The sequence below is a fragment of the Panthera tigris genome, chromosome C2 (assembly GCF_018350195.1).
Source record: "Panthera tigris isolate Pti1 chromosome C2, P.tigris_Pti1_mat1.1, whole genome shotgun sequence".
NCBI lineage: Eukaryota > Metazoa > Chordata > Mammalia > Carnivora > Felidae > Panthera > Panthera tigris.
The window spans coordinates 56807372-56827706 of record NC_056668.1 but is presented as its reverse complement, the minus strand read 5'-3'; the positions used below and the strand labels follow the sequence as shown (position 1 = coordinate 56827706).

Sequence of the window (20335 nt, the reverse complement as noted above, 5' to 3'; positions counted from 1 at the left end):
ATATCCTGGTGAAAGAACACAGGAAATAAATGAGCGAATTATGTTGTAAGCTTGAAAGTGTTGAGTGCATTGGAGAAAAATAAAGCAGGGAAGAGGTTGGACAATACAGAGGGTGGCAGATGTCATAGTAGGATGGTTTAAAAGGCCTGATGAGAAGGTGACATTTGAACAAAGACTTGAAAAGGTGAGAGAAAAGTCTGGGATATCTGGCCGTGGGGCAGAAACATGCCTAGCATTGCTGTGGTCCCAGGAAGAGCAAGCAGTCCCCGTGAATGGAACAGTGGGAGAAGACATCAGACAGGTAACAGAGTCCAGATCTTATAAGGCTTTGACGAATTCAGTACGGCCTCTGACTTTCTTTCACTTTAGATGAAATAGGGAGCTATTGGAGAGTTTTAAACAGAGAAATGATATGGATTGACTTGTTTGCAGAATGCGTCTGACGGGGTAAGAATAAAGGCAGGGAGACCAGTTAGGAAGCTTTACAATTACTCAGGTAAGATGGCAGTGCCTTGGACCATGGTGTAGCTGAGATGCTTATAGGAAGTGCTCAGATTCCACATATATTTTTATTTTTTTAACATTAATTTATTTATTTTGAGAGAGAGAGAAAGAGAGAGAGCACGAGCACCAGCGGGGTGGGGGGAGACAGAGAGGGAAAGAGAGAATCCCAAGCAGGTTCCACACTGACAGTGCAGAGCTCAGTCCCATGAACCATGAGATCATGACCTGAAAATCAAAACCAAGAGTCTGAGGCACCCAGATTTTTAAAGTAGAGCTGGCAGGATATTTACAATGCCACCATCAATACAAATGCAATACAATACAATACTTCCTAAACATGCAGTGTTACATTCCCCACCCCACACCCCCAATTTGCTAATACTTTAAAATTATTCCAAAGTTTACATTTACTTTCACAAACTACCAAATCTGAACATTCTCCCACATATTTGTTAATATTACCTCTTGTATTGATGATCTCTTTCATCTTTACTTGGCTGAATTAGCAAATTTCGTAGGCATTCTAATTTCATATTTTTTCTGTTTTATTTCATAACTGAGATATTATTGGTCATTCTGAGGATCAGCGCACAAACATTTCAATTTGTATATAATTTTTAACATATGTGCTGAACATCTAAAAAACCATGTAGCTTTGATTCTTTTCAAAGTTATTCATGACTTTCTTTTTACTTTTTATTATTTATATATTATTATTTTTGAGAGAGAGAGAAAGATAGAGAGTATGAACAGGGGAGAGGAAGAGGGAGAGAGAGAGGATCTTAAGCAGGCTCCATGCTCAGCAAGGAGCTGATGCAGGGCCTGATCTCAGGACTTTGGGATCATGATCTGAGCCGAAAGCAAGAGTCGGATGCTCAACTGACTGAGCCACCCAGATGCCTCTCTTTGTGACTTTCTAACTTAAAATTTAGAGACAAATCTTCCTTGACAGGATATTAAGTACCAATACCTTCAAGTGTTGATACGTTGTGATATTATAAGTCCCACTAATTCACAGTTTATTATCATGTACATTACATATTCAAATTTTCAACCTATCCCAGCACATTAACAAAGTTACTAGGAAAAGCAAGCACCAACCAAAGATGTTACAGAGTGCACAAAATTCTGACAAGAAGAACCAAGATCAAGGAGTAGGTTTTTTTAGGGAACAATCTACCAAAAATAACACAGGAATAAAAATAATTTAAAATATTGAAGACATATTAAATGCACAACTGAATTGTCATTTAGTATGCTTTGTGTTACAGGATAAAAAACTACGTCCATCTATGGAATGTTAAACTGACACCCAAGACAATCAAAACCTCTGGTTCAATATCCTACATTTTTCTGGTTGCACCACAAAATAAACAACAAATAAATGATTTATTTCACTTCTTAAAAAAAGCATTTACACTTAAAAAATTGGATGAGGTGGGATTCTCTACTTCTTAAAAATGTTTCTAGAGCTACTAAAAACTTGCATTTACAAAACAGTTGGTAAAAATATTCCTGAGCTAAGGACCACTGATATAACATGGCATATGACATTAGTCAGACTTGGCTTCTTTCTCTCCTACTTCATCAGAGGCTGGACTCTCCTTAGCGTCTCCATTTTCTGCAGATAAGTCTTTTTTAGTTTTGTGGTTCACGCTTCCACCTGTTTTCCCTCTGCTCCCCTTTTCCTTTTTGTTTGCACTTTTTCGTCTGAAGATTCATCCTTTCCTGCTGCTTTTTTGGCTTCGTTTCCACTTTTGCAGAAGCAGGTGCTGACAACGGCGTGGATTCCCTCTTGTCCTCCTCCTTTGTTGCCTCCTTGGTGGAGTGGACCTTCTTCTTGGGCACCTGGTGGTGGCTGTGGTGGATGCCTGTGAGTGCCTGGCCACTGCCCCTCTCCCAGCTCCAGACCTTTATATATTAACATAATGGAACACACTTTACTTACAATGCTTACAATCTTGATGCGTTATATAATATTATATAATATCGCGTCCGTTATAGAATACCTGTCTTTGTTTCTCTTTTTCAAAATATGCTACAAAATAACCATGTGATGTTGTAAAACTGATCAACTGACCAAAACTGCACAACGTACTCTTTCAGTTTTGGTGTGCATTGGGAAAAAAAAAATAACACGAAATATTATAGTTTTTTATTCTAAAATGATATTCCCAGGAGGGGAGGATCAGACCCCCTGGAATTCAGTAGCGGCTGCCTTGGCTGGTGTTCTTTGGTTCCATCTGTTGTCACTGGTACGTGATCCTGGTGCTGGGGAGCTCCTGACCACCAGGCTTCACCTGGGCAGAGCCTGTACCCTGTCACTGTGGTCTTTCCTGTGTCCAGAATAGTAGGTGGCCTACCATTGGCACTTAATAACTCATTGTGGAATTAGTTTAATAAATGACTGGACACTAAGCTGAATCATTTCCCTTCCCCTGGCTTAATTTTCCCCATATGTAAAGTAAAGGCAAAGAAATGGTGATGCTAAACAGAGCTTGCTTGCATTAGCTAAGGTTAGTTGAACATGGCCAAGGTTAGGCAGCCATACCGAAATGTGTAGCCTTCCTTTCTACAGGGCTTAGAGAGCTGTGATTAGGCCATAGTCTCTAGTGTGGCTCTGATCAGGTTGGTAGTGGGCTCTACCCTGGAGCTCAGTATCATGCAGGCTCTGAGGAGGGATCCAGCTGACATTGGTAAAGTTCAAGAGTGTAAAATGCCAGGCATGACAAGATAAAAAGATGTGCCGCTGGTGATGAACAGGAGCCAAGAGGCGCAATAGTCAACTTCCATCAATTTATTTCCATCTGTTCATCTTCAGTTAACTACCCTGAGTTTATTTAGAGACAATTATCCATGGCAACAAACTACGGCAGTCCCTCTGAGCAGTTTGTAATTTTTCATAAAAAGACTCAACGAAAATTCAAAACCAAGAGACACCACTGCATAATTCCCAAACTAGTTATTGTTAATTACAAAATAAAATTAAATCTGCCGAAGGGGAGGTAGTGCAACGCACTCCGGTCTCTTATAAAGGCAGCCGGAGGAGGAAGTGTAAATTTTCTCCAAAAGAGACTATCATGTAGAAGATTACGGATGAAGCCAACAGATTATACTTGGCTACTGCTGTGGAAATCCTAAATTTCTTCACCTTGAAGCTGAGCAAAATCAGTATTCGTTACTGTCAATATACGAACAAATCAACGCATTCCCCTCATTCGTGCTTTAGAAACCATTTTTAATGGACATTTTTATGTGACTTTTTTTTCCACCTAAGGTATTTGACAAACTAGTTAGCTGGACAAGAATGTGATACACCTATAATTAAGTTTAATGTACCTTTTAGCAAATACTCAATCCAGTTTGAAGGTTTTACAAGCTTGAAATTTCCCATCTTGCTGGATATTTCAGCTGGGATATTTGCTGGTATCTCAGACTTTGTACCCACCAAGTCCAGCATTTCTTTAGCTCTCTTCCTCGTTCTGCCTTAAATTTCTCTAAGTGATAGGACAATTTCTCCAGGCATCCCAACTAGAAACTTCGATGTCATTTAAAATGTTAATACATGTCAGCATTATAAATCAAGATGACATTGCTCTTTAAAAATGTGTTCTTTACTAGGTTTCAAGTGCCCATTGCTTCTTTTCACTGCATGGTGACCACTGTCATGTGTGTTTTTATCTTACACGTTAATTATTGTAATAGTCCCCTAATTTATGGTTTTCGTCTACCTTACCACATCACTGATTAATCTTCCTAAAAATATTGATTTAATATTCTAAGCACTTTGCTAAAAATATTTCTCTAACTTAGTTTCCTACTTTCTGCCATGGCAAATTATTTCAAAGTTTTGTTTTCTATTTGTTTGTGTCCATAACTCAGAGTGTTTATATTTTACAGGGATGTTACAGATCAAAGAATCCACCTGCTCTTAGATACATAATAAACCTTATATAAAAGCTCAGCATATCAGGCAGATGAAAGCAGAAACACTGTAGTTGAATGGGAAGGAGAGAATAGCATGTGGGAGAGGTCAACCTGCCAGCCATTCTCTAAGACACAGGTGAAGATCACTTCCTTCCTGAAGCTTCCCAGGTTTTTACAGCTTCCAATGATGTGAACTCTCTTTAGTCATTGTGCATCTTATTAAATACCATATCATGATATTGTTTTTACAAATTTTGTTTTCTTACTTGCTTTACAAACTCTGAAGAGTGTTGATATAATGCCATGAAGAATATTGATTGATTACAAACGAAATATGAATCAAAATTTTTATTAGTATTATTTTTTTCAATCAGGCCTTCTGTTTTTTTCTCTACCTTCTCACCCATTTTTGGAAATACTATCAGTTCTTAAATGTTTGGGGTCTTCTCCAGGATAACTTCTCAGCTTTTTTTATCGACTGTTCAAGAAGTCACTCTCTCAGATATGGGTTAGAGTTAGGGTTAGGATTTTAGAGGAAGGGATCTTCTGCATGTCAAGTGATATATATGTATGTTTATTTATTTATTTATTTATTTACTTACTTACTTATTTATTTAAATATATATTAAAAATATTTACATATATTTAAGTAGTGAGAAGGCGATTATATACTGTAACTCATGAAGAGTCAAGGGGAGTACCTATGTATAGTTTATATACTTAGTCAAATGAAACTTTGAACATTATTGTTCTGACACATGTATAATGTATATTACTGTGAATATGTATAATACAGTGAAGGGTGTAAATGTTTTTTAATTCATGAAATGTGTATAGTTGCTATGAATCTTCCATATTTGAATTACTTTTTATGTTATTTCTCCTAATGCTATAGCCAGTTAATTTACAAGCAATGCACATTAAACACCTACTGCATGCCAGCTAGTGTTGGATATCCTATATAAGTTAATTTTTGTCTCTACTGTGCTCACAGTATCTTGTAGACACACACACAATGCACATCTGAATGCATGGTGCATTTACGCGAGATCAAGCCCTATGTACAAGGCAAAGCCAAAACAGGCACATAGCTATCACTGTAAACATTTAAAACTGAAGAAACTTAATATCAGGAATTGGTTACACAGGTGATAGAATCTCTAGGAATCCAAAAAGCAGATGGCAAGACAACAGAGAGGTTAGCGTCAGCAGGAAGCTCCTATCACCTGCTAGTGAGACGAGGGAGATGGACTGTGGTCCCACAGCAACTGAAACACAGTTGGCCTGTGCAATGGGAGCTGCTGTCACAGAGGAGATGGTAGCCACTGCCAAAAACACCACAAGACCCAGAGAAGGAGGAGAAATACCCCACCTTGCTTGCTTGTCTTGTCCTTCAGTCCTTGGTCACTGCCTTCCAATTGGCTAAGTTTCCCAGAACCCTGGGGGCAGAAGAGCCTGGAAAATATTTCCTCTGGAACCAAGCAGAGCCGGGGAAGGGGAGAAGGTATTACATAGGAGACTGATACTTTTTCAAGTGATGTATGACTGAGACAGGAAGACTTGTAGCTTTATTTGGCCACTCTCGACACTGAAATCCTACTGCATTTGTCGCTGGCTTCCATCTACTGTAGTGTTTTCTTTTTAATTTCTGAAAAGTTGTTTTAGACCACAAAAAGATGAAAATTAATGTCACTTTACAGAATGAACTATATGCTGCTGTTTATTAAATTAAGATGAGCATGATATGCACCATATGCACCCACCTCTTTTATAGACAAATCTGTGATTATTGCTATAATTCTACTGTTTTACTGTGACCTCCTACTAATCAACAACCCCCCTGATCCCCTGTGAAACCCTTACATAGGTGTGGTTAAAGGAAAAGAGTATAGCTCATATATGTATATATATAAAATCTCAACTGAAATGTAGATTTCTTGGGGTGATGAACCTGTGTTTTATTTGTGCGTGTGTGTGTGTGGGTGTGTGTGTGCACACACATGCATAAGCAAGACTAGAGCCATGCATTTATTGAATGAATGAACCAGTCTGTGCTCTAGAAGGCAAAGGGGAGCAGGAGCAAAGACTGGGAAGGGCCTGGAAAGGGTGGGTGAGCTTTTGTTTGGGAAGAATAGATTCCAGTTGCAAAAGCTGGTGGTCTGTTCCCTCCCACCAGTTACTGGGAATAGATCATCAGAAGTCACAGTCCATTTCACCTCAATCAACCTCTTCCAAAAGGGAGAAGGGAGTTGAGAATGGAATCAATGTTTGTTTGCTGCCCTCACAATTGCAAGATAAACCACACTCCTTATGATCTTTAATGTTTCTTAACAGTCTTCCAAAATAGATTTCTTGTTCTTGTTCTTGTTCTTGTTCTTGTTCTTGTTCTTGTTCTTGTTCTTGTTCTTGTTGTTCTTCTTCTTGTTCTTGTTCTTGTTCTTCTTCTTGTTCTTGTTCTTGTTCTTCTTCTTCTTCTTCTTCTTCTTCTTCTTTTGCATGTAATTTTATTTTAGTTTTAGTAAACACTGTACCCAGCGTGGGAGGTGAACTCATGACCCTGAGATCAGGAGTCATATACTCTACTGACTAAGCCAGCCAGGTGCCCCTGAGGGAGAATTCTTAAGCCTAATTGGCAGACTAGAGAATTGATACTATGAGAAGTTAAGCAATTTACTTAAGGTTGCATAGGAAGTAACTAGCAGAGTGAGATTTACAACACAGGCACGGAGAGCTGAAAAAATATTATGTAGTGTCTCTTGATTGCTACCTGGGATGCATGCCTACAATAGCTGAAGCTAGTTAGACAGCTCTACTGCACCCCCCAGACCAGACGTCTCTTGCCAAAATAATTATCCAACCCAATTGTTTGAAATGTTCACTGGGAGAGGAGACTATATCTCACAAATAAAGAGAAAGTAAAGCCTTACAAAGAAAATTGAACTGCAATTGGATAAGTATTAGTGTGAATAATTTCAATTCAAAGTAATACTGACTACCTTCAGCTGCAAATGAAAGAGAGGGTGAGCATGCAGAGGGGCTAACGTCATGAGAACAGGGACAGGCCAGACTCCCAAAGAGAGAAAAGGGAAATAGAACAGTGGCATTGTGAGCGCTAAAGACATATTTCAAGACTTCACAATCCCTTCTTAGACGTTCCTTCCAATCTTCAACTGTGGATAGGGAAAGCAAAGTAGTTCCCCCATTGTCTCACCAGGTCACCTACTCACTTCTCTGTGGCTAACATCACACTTTCAGTTGGAATTTGGTTGAAGAAGGGGTTCTTCTGCAAAAGATAAAAATGTTTAAACACCACAAATCCAGAATGTTATTGGTACTTGTAGAAAAAGTACTGAAATGGGGCCCTGGGGGACACAGCTATATTCTAGCTCTGTCTTCTTCCAGAATGTGGGAAAATCATTTAACCTCCAGAACCTCCCTTTATTCATTTTGATTGGACCAGGATCTAACATCTCATTAATTACAGTTCTTCCACCTCCTGCATCCTGTGATACCTGCAAAAGGAGATTAACTTTGCAGCACAAATTGATTCTTATCAGTCCTCCTTTTTTTGCCATCTCTTAAGGAATTATAAACTTCTGGCACCTGTAATATGAGGAGATGATTGAGCATGGTGAGCTGTGGTTAATTACAGGTTAGTAGCATTTTGAGGTGTGGCTGTGAAATGATATAAGCACATATTACTTCTAATTGCTTTATTCTCAGCTGAGTTATGAGAGCTTGTTCTAGGACTTCCCTCTTATGAGGTTACCACATTATTAAATTATATGGGACCAAGATATCCCCATCAGACTCATGCTAATGGGACCCATATAAGTTCTTCACCTTCAGGTCTACTTGGAAGTCTTGGGCTGAGACAATTACCCCTGCTTGTCCAGAGTGGAGGAGGGATCACAGGGATGGGGACACAGGTAAGCTAAGGAGAGGGTACCTTTTTGTGCAGTGATTCATCAAATCTACCCAGCAGATACTGTGTCTGGGTCTATACACCAAGGTTTATAGAGCCTTGTCAGCTCCCTGCTTATATGAAGACTTTTTATTTTATCTAAGAATTTTATTCAGTGTGAAATTTCTTGGTAGTGACCTGCATAAATCCTAATGAATTTTTTTTTCCAGGAGCCACATTTATGATAGAAAATAAAACAAGGCTGCTGGTCCAGAGATGCAAATTTAATTATTTTTCACTGATTTTCTTTTTATTTACAAGAATATCCAGAGAGCCTATAATGGGGAATCTTTCTAGGATGTGAGTTTTAAGGGATCTTTTCACCTGCCTGGGATATAGAACACATAAAAAAGAACAAAAATGAAGTATGGGCTTAACTCCAAATGATCATGTTAGACAGTGTCTGTGACCATGAGGTGCTCTGAGTTTGGGGTGAGAAATGGTAGGATAGGATCTAGCTCACTGATTGGCTCCTAAGCCCCTCTCAGCCCTGTGACAACAAGAGATATACGCAAATCCAATGGCTTGTTGGTACTCCATTCATGCAACAATTTTTTTTTTTTCAGTCTGTTCTATGTGCCAGGCATTGTTTTAGGCTCTAAGGACATAGTGTGAATGAGATATTTGGACAATGTCTCTGCACTCATGGATATTATTATGGGAAAGAAAGTAAACAAATAAACACTCAATTATTGCATAATGTAATGTCAGGTACTGACAATACTCCAAGGAAAAAACAAATGAAGTTGCGTAAGGCAATAGAGTAAGAGGGTTGAGGGTTAACATCATGCAGTGTTACATCATGAGTCCTGCCTGAGGAGATGACATTTCAACAGACATCTGAAAAGTTGGAAAACTGATAATGTAAATATTTGCAAAAAAATATTGAATTTTTCACTATTCTTATTTTAAAACTGATTTGACCACTGTGTTTCCACAGCTACAATATCCTCTCCCTTCTCAAATATTGGTATTTAAGGTCCAGTTGATACACTTTGGCTCTTGGTTCGATCTTGGGAAAAGCCCCCTTTTTGAGTCCAAAGAACCCTTTCTTGACTTTCACTATGCAACTATCAAAAACGTTTTCTCTGTGTTGGGAAAGATAGAATGAATCAATGTGACAAAGTGATTGCATGGGGCTTTTTACAAAATATAAGTCATCCTAGCAATATTTTTGCAAAAGTTTTCTTTGCACCGAAGTTCTTCTTCCTTCATTTGTTAATGTTTATACTAAAGACTAGAAAAAGTCTATCCCACTGTAATAGGCTCAAATGAGGTTACTGCCCATCATGCCTCCATAAGTGGTCTCTACAGAACCATGCTGAGTGTGGCAGGCAGAACCTCACATCTGGACGCGAGGAGGAGTGAATGGATACCTTGAACTTCCTGAACTTTTTTAAGGCAGCTTTTAGAAACTGGTACAAAATACCACATTACATAGCATTTATTATCTTAACCAGTTCTAAGTGTATAGTTCAGGAGTGTTAGATATATTCACATTGTTGTGCAACCAATCTCCAGCGCTTCTTCATGTTATTAAACTTGAACTCCACCCATTAAACAATAACTCCCCATTCTCCCCTCTCCTCAGCCCTAGCAACCACCATTCTACTTTCTGTTTCTATGAATTGGACTACTTTAAATACTGTATGTAAGTAAATTTATACAGGATTTGACTTTTTGTGACTGGCTAATTTTTCTTAGCATAATGTCCTCAAGATTTATCCATGTTGTAGCATGTGTCAGAATATCCTTCCATTTCAAGGCTGAATAATGTTCCACTGTGTGTGTGTGTGTGTGTGTGTGTGTGTGTGTGTGTTTGTATGTATAATATACATACCACATTGGTTAATCCACTCAAGAAGTAGTTTTATTGAGGAATAATAGATACAAAACCAACTCCACACATTTAAAACATTCAATTTTATAAGTTTAGACATATGAAGACAGCCATGAAATCAGTAGTACAATCAAGGTAGTCAACATATCCATGCAAAAGTTCCCTCATGCCCTTTTGTAATCTTCCCTTCTGTTCTTCTAGCTCTCTCCCTTCAGGCAACAACCAATTTGCTGTTTGCATATTTTAGAATTGTTTGTCACTCGGTATAACTATTTTGAGATTCATCTATGTTATTGCATACATAAACAGTTCATTCTTTTTATCACTGATTAGTATTTCATAGTACCAACACTCAACACTTTATCTATTCACCTGTGACAGATATTTGAGTTGTTTCTAGTTTTTGTAAATTATACATGCGTAAGTATTACAAGTATAATTACAGATACATGCATGTCATGAGTATTCATTTTTAAGTCTTTGTATGGATATTCCTTTATTTTTCTTGGATAAATATCTGGGAATGGAATGGCGAAATCATATGCTAAATGTATGTCTAATTTTTTAAGAAACTGTCAAACTGTTTTTCAAAGTCGTTAAACCATTTCATAGCCCTGCTAATAACATGTAGTAGCTCCAGTTCCTCTACGTTCTTGCCAGTTCTTGGTATCATCAGTTTTTTAAATTTTAGTCATTCTAATAAGTGTACAGTGGTGTATCACTGTGGTTTTAATTTGCCTTTTTCCTTAATGACAAATTAAGGTGAGAAAAAGAAAAAAAATGAGCATCTCTTCATGTGCTTTTTGCTATCTACATATTTTCTCTGGCGAAGTGTCTGTTCACGTCTTTGGTTCATTTTTTATTGAGCCATTTGTTTTCCTATTATTAAGTTTGGAGCTTTTACAAATATATTTTGGACACAAGTCTTTTAGCAAATATATGACTTGCAAAAATTGTCTCCCAGTCTGTGGCTTACATTTTCATTCCGTTAACTGTGCCTTGCAGAAAACAAGTTTTTATTTTGATAAAATCTAATTTATGTATTACTGCCTTCTATCAATGATACTTAAAAAAATTTTTTTTAATGTTTATTCATTATTGAGAGACAGAGAGACAGAGAGACAGAACATGAGCAGGGGAGGATCAGAGACAGAGAACCCGAAACAGGCTCCAGGCTCTGAGCTGTCAGCACAGAGCCCGCCTCGGGGCTTGAACTCACAAACTGGAAGATCATGACCTTAGCCGAAGTCAGACGCTTAACCGACTAAGCCACCCAGGCGCCCCCTATCAGTGATACTTTTGATGTCATTTCGAAGAACTGTGAACCTAATCCAAGTTCATAAAAATTTTCTTCTGTGTTTTCTTTCAGAAGTTTTATAGTTTTAAATTCTACATGTAGATTTATTTTTATTTTTTATATAAAGTGTAGATTCAAGTTTTTTCTGTTGCTTTTTGGTTTTCTCTTGTTTTGTTTGTTTGTTTTCATTTTAGCATAAGCATGTCCAATTGTTCAAGCACTGTTTGTTGAAAGGCTGTTCGTTTTCCATTGACTTGATCTTGCCCTTGGTCAAAAATCAGTTTTCCATTTAGGCGCGTGACTATTTCAGGATTAATTTTGTTCCACTGATTTATTTGCCTATTTTTATGCCAATTATATAACTTGAAGAATAAAATGTAATTATATAATTTGAAGGCTTAAAACCAGAAAATTCTTTCAAAGTTGTTTTAATTCTTCTTAGCCTTTTACATTGCCACATGAATTTTAAAAGTAGCTTGTCAATTTCTTAGAAAATGCTGTTGGGGTTTGGAATGGCACTGTGTTGCATCTGTAGACCAATTTATCAAAAATTGGTTATAAAAATACTGAGTTTTCTGACACATAACATGGTATAGGTCTCTTTCTTTATTTTAAAGGTTTTTAATTTCAGGGGTGCCTGGGTGGCTCAGTCGGTTGAGCGGCCGACTTTGGCTCAGGTCAGGATCTAACAGTTTGTGAGTTTGAGCCCCGCGACGGGCTCTGTGCTGACAGCTCAGAGCCTGAAGCCTGTTTCAGATTCTGTGTCTCCCTCTCTCTGCCCCTTCACCACTCAAGCTCTGTCTTTCTCTGTCTCTCAAAAATGAATAAACATTAAAATTTTTTTTATAAATAAAGATCTTCTTTAATTTCAGCAATAAGAATATAGTTTTAAGTGTACAGATCTTAAACTTATTTTGTTAGATTTATCCTTAAGTATTTTATAGATTTTTGATGCTATTGTAAATAATATTTTATAACTGAAATTTCTGATTTTTACTAATATAGAAAAATAATTAAATTTTGTATAATAAAATTTTATTCTGCAAACTTGATAAACTCACTTATTTGTTCTAGTAGTGTTTTTGTAAATTCCATAGAATTGTATACATAGACAATCATGTTGTCTGTGAATAAAGATAATTTTATTTTTTTCTTTTCCAACTGGATGCCATTTATCTATGTCTGTCTGTCTATCTGTCTGTTTGTCTTTTTCTCTTTGACTTATTGCACTGGCTAGGAGAGAGTGAATAGGGCTGGTAAAAGAAAAATATTCTTTTATTTTTCATCATCCTAGGGGGAAAGTATTCAATATTTCATGAGTAAGCATGGTATTGGCTTTATGTTTTTTTGTAAATATTCATAATAAATTGGGGAGGGTCCCTTGTATTCCTTTTGTGCTGAGAGTTTTTATCAGGAATGGATATTGGATTTTGTCAAATGCTTTATCTGCATTTCATGAGAAGATCATGTGGTTTTTCTTTTATTTTGTAAATATGATGAATTTTATTGATTGATTTTTAAATGTTAAAACAAGTTTCCATTCTCAGGATAAACCTCACTTGGATATGACTTATATATGGCAGGATATGATTTACTAAATTTAAAAAATAATTTAAATATTTATACACATGAAAAATATTGGTCTTATAATTTTCCTTCTTCTCAATGTCATTGTGTGGTTTTGGTATCCGTGAATGTTCTCATGGTAGAATTTCTACTGTTTCCTTCTTAACTCTTTAGTAGAATTCATTAATAAGATCATCTGAGCCTAGAGTTTTCTTTGTGGACAAATTTTTTTTTTTGCTGTAAAATAAATGTACTTAGTAACCAGGAGGGTACTTGGTTTATTTTTTGATTTGTGTATTTCAAAGAACTTTTCCATTTCTTATAATTTGCTAAATTTATGATCATAAAGTTGTATGTGAAATCTCCTGATTTTCTTTTCAATATATGTAAAATCTTTAGTGATATCACCTCTCTTATTCCTAATTTTTATAATATGTATTTCTTTAAATTTTTCCTCTTCAATCAGTCTGGATATTTATCAATTTTACTGATCTCATAAAATCAGTTTTTTTGTTTGTTTTATTGGTATTCTCTACTGTTTTTCTGCTTTCTTTTTCATTAATTTATCCTCTGATGTTTCCTCTTTTTATGTTTTAATTTTCTAATTTTATAGATGGATATGAAATCTTTCTTCTCTTCTAACATAATCATCTGGCCCTATGATTTTCCCTCTAAGCAATGCTTTAACTGAATTTCACAAATTTCAATTCATTTTCATTCTCATTCAACTCAAAACACTTCCTAATTTTCCTTTTGATTCCTTCTCTAACCCATGTGTTATGTAGAGATGTGCTATTTGGTTTCAAAATATTTGGGAATTTTCTCCACTTTTTCATTTTTGTTGAGCCTCAAACCTCATCTTCTGCAGGATTACTTTATAGAAGGCACCATGGACTCATCTCTCAGTATTCTGAAGCTTCTGTGTGACTGTTTACATTACCCTTCCTTCCTTCCTTCCTTCCTTCCTTCCTTCCTTCCTTCCTTTATTAAAGAGACACAGAGACAGATAGCATGAGCAGAGGAAAGGGGCAGAAAGAGAGAGAGAGAGAGAGAGAGAGAGAGAGAGAGAGAAAGAGAATCCCAAGAGGGCTCCATGCCTAGCACAGAGCCCAACGGCCCAAGCTTGATCTCACGACCTTGAGATCATGACCTGAGTCAAATTAAAAAATCCGAAGATTAACCAATGGAGCCACCCAGGTGCCTCTCACTGTTTATATCACAAAAGCTTGTTTATTTATTTTAAAAATAGGGAAGGCTTCATGAATTTGCATGTGATCCTTGTTCAGAGGCCATGCTAATCTTTGTATCATTCCAATTTTAGTATTTATGCTGAGGATGCAAGCACTGTTTATATTTTAAGTTAAAAACAAGGGGTGCCTGGGTGGCTCAGTTGGTTAAGCATCTGACTTTGACTCGCCTCACGATCTCTCCCAGCTCATGAGTTCAAGCCCTGCATAGGGCTCTGTGCTGACAGCTCAAACCTTGTAGCCTGCTTTGGATTCTATGTCCCACTCTCTCTCTGTCCCTTCCCCCACTTGCTCTCTTTCTCTCGCTCTCAAAAATACATAAATATTAAAAAAATTTAAATTAAAAACAAAAGGAGCAGCTGGCTTCTACTTCTAGCTATTCTTTTTTTTTTTAATTTTATGTTTATTTCTGAGACAGAGACAGAGCACGAGTGGGGGAGGGGTAGAGAGAGAGAGGGAGACACAGAATCAGATGCAGGTTCCAGGCTCTGAGCTGTCAGCACAGAGCCCGATGCGGGGCTCGAACTCACAAACCATGAGATCATGACCTGAGCCGAGGTTGGTCACTTAACCAACTGAGCCACCCAGGCGCCCCTACTTCTAGCTATTCTGGCTGCTATTTTTCTTTCCTACCAAGAAAATGATTAAAGCTGGAATGAATATGTGAAATAGATATTATAAGACATAAGAAAACAGTAAGTTTTTGAAGGCCCATGAAGGAAGTAGTTCCAAGTCAGAAAGAACTTGAGGACCCAAGGTCTTGGAGAGAAGTCATAGCATACACCTTTGGTGTCACACCAATTACCCCAATACACTCATGTTGAAAATATATGCGACTTTCTGCTTAAGATTTTGGTCTTCCTGAGGGAATTCATTTGTCTCATGTGTGGGGAAACTGCAAGCTCTGAGTATTCGACTCTCCCAAAGCAGCCTCATCTAGTGATGGCTAAGGAGTTAGTATGGAATTAATGTGGCTTATTTTTTGTTTGGTTAACGTATCCCTGAGTCTTAATTTATATTTTCCATAGTTTCAGATCATACTCAGTGTGCCTTCCAGAACAAAATTAGATTCCCTTTGAAAGAAGATAAAAATCCCCCTAATCTCTACTGTTATTCTTTCCATTTTCTCTCTTCTCCTTCTATCCTTTATTCAAAATAGCCATGCATTTCAGGAAGGAAGACCAGATAGACTGAAAACCAATAAAGAAAAACAGACAACATAAACAGATCCACAAATTATCAGTTTATAATTATTATTAGGCACTGATTTAAAAAGTGATGTAACTACACACTTGATACAAAAGAGGAGAGTAGTAAGGAACAGAAATTCAGGACCAGAGAAAACTTCAAAATTAAAGAGAGACTAAAAGGAAGAAAATACAAAATAAAAGGTAAGAGACTATGGAATATGTGAAAAGGTCCAACACATGTTTAAGTAGAATGCTAGATGGAAAAGAGACAAGAAAATGGAAAGAAGCAATTTTTGAAGAAAGAATGGTCAAGAATTTTCCAAAACTAATGAAAGAAAACCCATAATTTAACAAGTTTACCAAATCCCAGGAAGGACTAATATAAAAAAAAATCACATCCCTGAAACTAAAATAAGGGAAGATAATAAAAGTAGTCATAGAGGTAGTAAATACTCATTAACTTAAAAAAAAACAAAACAGTATGCCAGCAACATATTCCTTAGAAGACATAAAGACATTGTGCAATTAAACCATTCTTTTTTAAGCTCAAGATCATATTAATAACAGCTTGTGGTGGTGATGGTGGTGGTGCTGTGTGTGTGCTCTTTTGCTACAATGGCAGAGTTCAGTATTTGTGACAGAAACCAGATGGCCTGCAAAGCTTAAAATATTACTATCTAGCTCTTTATAGAAAAAAATTCTGACCTTTACAGATATTTACTCTTTACAAAGTTAATTAGATGTGATGCCTTAAAAAAATCCTGTCATCAAATAGTTTGAAAGCCATGTTATTTTGTCCCTAGATAGGAGACTAAGGTTAAGGTAAGGGATCTGTGTTGTGGGGCTAGAATTAGATTCTGAAATTAGTGAAGTCTAAGAGATGAGCCCTAGTCATGAACTAGGAGATTCTCTGTTTCTGACTGGCTATTTTCTTGTCTGCAGCTTCTTCTTCTATAAAACAGAAATAGAGTTGCCCTACCTGCTTGTTTTAAGTCTCATATCATGTAACAATTTACATAATGATAATAAAAGAAAAAATATAATAATGAAAATTGTTAGCATCAACACTGCATTCAAATAGGAGAAGATAGGGGTGCCTGGGTGCCTCAGTTGGTTGAGCATCTGACTCTTGATTTCAGCTCAGGTCATGATCCCAGGGTCAGGTGATTGAGCCCCCCATGGGGCTTTTCCCTGAGTGGGGAGTCTGCTTAAGATTCTCTCTCTCTCTCTCTCTCTCTCTCTCTCTCTCTCTCTCTTTCTCCCTCTTCTCTTCTCTCCCCACTTGCATGCATTCTCTCTAAAATAAAATAAAATAATAAATTAAAATAAAATAAAATAGGAATATATATATATATATATGTATGTATATATGGTAGAATGTGAATATAAACCACAAATCTCTACCTAAGTTGTAAATTGGTTCTTCTGGTTAATTTATTTCATCCATCTTTGTTGATCTTTTCCACAGTTGATCAGAGTAACTATATAATTAATTTGACCTTTAACAAAATCTCTCATGTTATCCTTTTGCTTCTTTGCCTCTCTTCCTCCATTTTTGGACTATCATGATCGGTGCCATTTATTGAGCATTTACTATGTACCATATACTGTATTAAATATATTATACTCAATATTTAATCCCTACGATAATAATATGAAGTACACATTATTATCCTCATTTTACAGAGGAAGACATTTATATAAAAATTATTTAAATATTGTCGTCCAAGTTTGCAAAATTCTTAAGTGGCAGATCTGAGGTTTAAATGCAAGTCTGTTTGAGTTTATAATATTATCATGCATCTTCTCTCTCTCTCTCTCTCTCTCTCTCTCTCTCTATTGCACCTGTGTTTAGTATTCATGGCTTATCCTTCTCTGTATTTTCCATTCTAGATAAGTGCTCTTCACAGAGAAAGCCATTATAACAATTAATAAAAATTAGTGAAAATTAGTGCTAACTGGTAATGATAAAATTTTAAAGTAAATAAATGAATACAATAGTCTATTTGGGCTAAAAATTACATAATTCTGTGGTCAGGATAGGTTTAGAAAATACTAGGTTGAACAGATTTCCTTAAAGCAGCACTTTTCAAAAAATTTAAGAAAAAATATGTGTTGTGTATCTGATCGATTTGATGTACTGTGGCATGTAGCATTCACGAAGGGTGTTTGAGCACAGAATTGCTTTTGGTAAACACCTTCTTGGACTTCGGAAAGTTTAAGTTAATTTATAAAAAGAAATGTATTTAAAAGCTGGTAATAAGCTGCATTTTTAAGTAGTGAAATATTAGATTTTATTCAGCAAGCAAATGAATATTTTCTTCAATTTGGGCATTTTCAGAGCAGAGCATAATTTGCATGAAGTGACAATTTATAAAAGCAACATCGCTATTAAATTTGACCTTTTGACTTTTTGAACAAATTCCTCATTAAAGCCTATGGACTACGTTTTATATTAAATACAAAAACAAAGATATCCTTAATGAGGTGCTGGGAGAGGGACAGGAAGACCTAAAGCAGCTTAATTTGCTCAGAAATTGTGAGGAATGAATGGGGTACAAACCAGTAATTACCACTGTTTGGAGAAAAAACTTGAGCGAGTGATCATTCCAAGTCTGTGACATAATTCCATCTTGGATATAAAAACTCCAATGATATGAATTTATGCTAATTACCTCCCAATTTAATAGGATTACATGTGCTGGAGTAATTGGAAACTTATATTGAAACTTCAATGGTGTAATCAGTTATTTTGAGTAACAATATGATCATCTTAAAAACAAGTGATCAGGATATGTGTATTTGATTTCACTGATGACTGAATCAAGTGATGGTTTTAGTACTATATGAGGTTAGCCTTAGACATTTGTTATATTGTGAGCTAAAAATGGAAAGACCAAGTATGGGGTGGTGGTGAGGCCAAAACTCTGTATAGCAATAACAGTGTACAAAATCTGTGTTAGCAGGTACAAATCCTATTTATATATTCATTCACTTAGTTTAATCAGATGTAGTCGTCTGCGTCTGCATAGCATGCTGGACCCAAACTAACTCTCCCTAGGTGCTTCTGATTTTAATTAGGGATGTATGTGCTGTCTTGGCCTCTACAAAACTTAATGATTTAGAGGGAGAAAGAGAGAACTAGAACAATGGATAGAATATTGCCTGTGGTGGTAAGCTTTATGGCAGAGTAAGACAAAACAAAAAGTAGAGGGTCAGAAAGACTTTCCAGGGGAAGTAATACCTGAACTATGACTTGAAGAATGAGTGGAAATCAATGAAGCAGAAAAGGGGAATAAGAAAGTGATAAAGCAAAGGCTTTGGGAGAAATTCCTAGGGGAGAGAAATGTGCTAATAGAAAGATATTACAGAGATGGGTATATTTGAGGATCTCCAAGTAATTCAATGTGGCTTAGAAGAGAGTAGGTACTGTGATAGTTAATTTCATGTGTCAATTTGACTAGGCCACAGTACCCAGATTTTTGGCCAGACATTATTCTAGATGTTTCTGTGGAAGTACTTTTTAGATGAGATTAACGTTTAAATCAGCACACTACACTATAAGTAAAGCAGGGTACTCTCCGTAACATGGGTGGGCCTCATCCAATCAGTTGAAGGCCTTAATTAAAAAAAGAGTGACCTCCCTTGAAGAAAAGAGAATTCTAACACAAACCATCTTTGGACTCAAATGGCAACTCCTTCCTAGTCTCTAGCCTGCCGGCCTACCCTGCAGATTTTGGACTTTCCAAGGCTCCATAACTGCATGAGCCAATTCTTTGAACTCTTTTTCTCTATACATTTTATTGATTCTATTTCTCTGGGGAAATAGATTAATTGACTAACACAGACAAATATAGGAGAGAAGTAAAAGATGAAAGGCAATGGAGAATGATCAAATCATTTTTGTTCTTTTGTTCTTTTTATTTTTTACTGACATATAACACATACAGTGAAAAGTAAATATTTATGCATGTTAATTGTCTTTGTAGAAATTCATATGAACACTTACATGTAATCAGGACCTAGGTAGAGACATGGAACATTGCCACCCCCCTCTCCCAGATCCTATCCCAAATTCCCATGAGTAACCACAGTTGACTTCGAAGAGTTTCACACGTTTTTGAATTCTGATTGAACGCTTATACATACAAGCATCTTATTGCTATATACTTTAGTTTGCTTTTTCACATTGCTGTATAATATTTCATTGTGTTCATATGCCACAATCTTTTCATCCATCCTAAAGATAGACGTTTAGGTAGTCTCTAATTTTTAGCTTATTTGTATAGAGATGTTATGCATGTTGAGTATATGTCTTTTGGTGAATACAGGAATGCATTTCTGTTGGTTATTATCCATAGAAGTGGAGTTGCTGGATTATAGTATATACTATATATCCTGTAGAATCACAGGAATGTAACTGATCAAACTAGTCTTTTATTTTATTATTTTATTTTTAATGTCTATTTATTTTGAGAAAGAGAAACAAAGTGTGAGTGGGGGAAGGGCAGAGAGAGAGGGAGACACAGAATCTGAAGCAGGCTCCAGGCTCTGAGCTGTCAGCACAGAGCCCAATGTGGGGCTCGAACTCACAAGCTGTGAGATCATGACCTGAGCCGAAGTCAGATGCTCAACCGACTGATCCACCCAGGCACTGCTAAACTAGCCTTTTAGATAGATCTTTCACATAGGAAGGAAAAGAATGGATGAAAGAATGATGAGAATAATCTAGGTGAGAATTGCTTAAGGCTTGAACTTATGCATGTAAGTGAGATAGAAATTAAGAGATGGATATGAGAG

At 36.5% G+C, this 20335-nt stretch overlaps 1 non-coding gene and 1 pseudogene across 1 annotated transcript; both read right to left on the bottom strand.

Annotated features, from left to right (window-relative positions):
- Positions 1–2057: 2057 nt before the first annotated feature.
- LOC102961758 overlaps positions 2058–20335 on the bottom strand; it is a 183555-nt pseudogene continuing 165277 nt past the window's right edge.
- Positions 14340–14443, bottom strand: LOC122230809. The gene has a single exon (XR_006207894.1). It is a non-coding gene; the product is annotated as a U6 spliceosomal RNA (small nuclear RNA).